We start from the raw sequence: 2,500 nt of genomic DNA on the forward strand, positions 1-2,500 counted from the left end.
AACCCTAAACCCTAAACCCTAAACCCTAAACCCTAAACCCTAAACCCTAAACCCTAAACCCTAAACCCTAAACCCTAAACCCTAAACCCTAAACCCTAAACCCTAAACCCTAAACCCTAAACCCTAAACCCTAAACCCTAAACCCTAAACCCTAAACCCTAAACCCTAAACCCTAAACCCTAAACCCTAAACCCTAAACCCTAAACCCTAAACCCTAAACCCTAAACCCTAAACCCTAAACCCTAAACCCTAAACCCTAAACCCTAAACCCTAAACCCTAAACCCTAAACCCTAAACCCTAAACCCTAAACCCTAAACCCTAAACCCTAAACCCTAAACCCTAAACCCTAAACCCTAAACCCTAAACCCTAAACCCTAAACCCTAAACCCTAAACCCTAAACCCTAAACCCTAAACCCTAAACCCTAAACCCTAAACCCTAAACCCTAAACCCTAAACCCTAAACCCTAAACCCTAAACCCTAAACCCTAAACCCTAAACCCTAAACCCTAAACCCTAAACCCTAAACCCTAAACCCTAAACCCTAAACCCTAAACCCTAAACCCTAAACCCTAAACCCTAAACCCTAAACCCTAAACCCTAAACCCTAAACCCTAAACCCTAAACCCTAAACCCTAAACCCTAAACCCTAAACCCTAAACCCTAAACCCTAAACCCTAAACCCTAAACCCTAAACCCTAAACCCTAAACCCTAAACCCTAAACCCTAAACCCTAAACCCTAAACCCTAAACCCTAAACCCTAAACCCTAAACCCTAAACCCTAAACCCTAAACCCTAAACCCTAAACCCTAAACCCTAAACCCTAAACCCTAAACCCTAAACCCTAAACCCTAAACCCTAAACCCTAAACCCTAAACCCTAAACCCTAAACCCTAAACCCTAAACCCTAAACCCTAAACCCTAAACCCTAAACCCTAAACCCTAAACCCTAAACCCTAAACCCTAAACCCTAAACCCTAAACCCTAAACCCTAAACCCTAAACCCTAAACCCTAAACCCTAAACCCTAAACCCTAAACCCTAAACCCTAAACCCTAAACCCTAAACCCTAAACCCTAAACCCTAAACCCTAAACCCTAAACCCTAAACCCTAAACCCTAAACCCTAAACCCTAAACCCTAAACCCTAAACCCTAAACCCTAAACCCTAAACCCTAAACCCTAAACCCTAAACCCTAAACCCTAAACCCTAAACCCTAAACCCTAAACCCTAAACCCTAAACCCTAAACCCTAAACCCTAAACCCTAAACCCTAAACCCTAAACCCTAAACCCTAAACCCTAAACCCTAAACCCTAAACCCTAAACCCTAAACCCTAAACCCTAAACCCTAAACCCTAAACCCTAAACCCTAAACCCTAAACCCTAAACCCTAAACCCTAAACCCTAAACCCTAAACCCTAAACCCTAAACCCTAAACCCTAAACCCTAAACCCTAAACCCTAAACCCTAAACCCTAAACCCTAAACCCTAAACCCTAAACCCTAAACCCTAAACCCTAAACCCTAAACCCTAAACCCTAAACCCTAAACCCTAAACCCTAAACCCTAAACCCTAAACCCTAAACCCTAAACCCTAAACCCTAAACCCTAAACCCTAAACCCTAAACCCTAAACCCTAAACCCTAAACCCTAAACCCTAAACCCTAAACCCTAAACCCTAAACCCTAAACCCTAAACCCTAAACCCTAAACCCTAAACCCTAAACCCTAAACCCTAAACCCTAAACCCTAAACCCTAAACCCTAAACCCTAAACCCTAAACCCTAAACCCTAAACCCTAAACCCTAAACCCTAAACCCTAAACCCTAAACCCTAAACCCTAAACCCTAAACCCTAAACCCTAAACCCTAAACCCTAAACCCTAAACCCTAAACCCTAAACCCTAAACCCTAAACCCTAAACCCTAAACCCTAAACCCTAAACCCTAAACCCTAAACCCTAAACCCTAAACCCTAAACCCTAAACCCTAAACCCTAAACCCTAAACCCTAAACCCTAAACCCTAAACCCTAAACCCTAAACCCTAAACCCTAAACCCTAAACCCTAAACCCTAAACCCTAAACCCTAAACCCTAAACCCTAAACCCTAAACCCTAAACCCTAAACCCTAAACCCTAAACCCTAAACCCTAAACCCTAAACCCTAAACCCTAAACCCTAAACCCTAAACCCTAAACCCTAAACCCTAAACCCTAAACCCTAAACCCTAAACCCTAAACCCTAAACCCTAAACCCTAAACCCTAAACCCTAAACCCTAAACCCTAAACCCTAAACCCTAAACCCTAAACCCTAAACCCTAAACCCTAAACCCTAAACCCTAAACCCTAAACCCTAAACCCTAAACCCTAAACCCTAAACCCTAAACCCTAAACCCTAAACCCTAAACCCTAAACCCTAAACCCTAAACCCTAAACCCTAAACCCTAAACCCTAAACCCTAAACCCTAAACCCTAAACCCTAAACCCTAAACCCTAAACCCTAA

The sequence above is a fragment of the Euphorbia lathyris genome, chromosome 2 (genome assembly GCF_963576675.1).
Source record: "Euphorbia lathyris chromosome 2, ddEupLath1.1, whole genome shotgun sequence".
Lineage (NCBI taxonomy): Eukaryota > Viridiplantae > Streptophyta > Magnoliopsida > Malpighiales > Euphorbiaceae > Euphorbia > Euphorbia lathyris.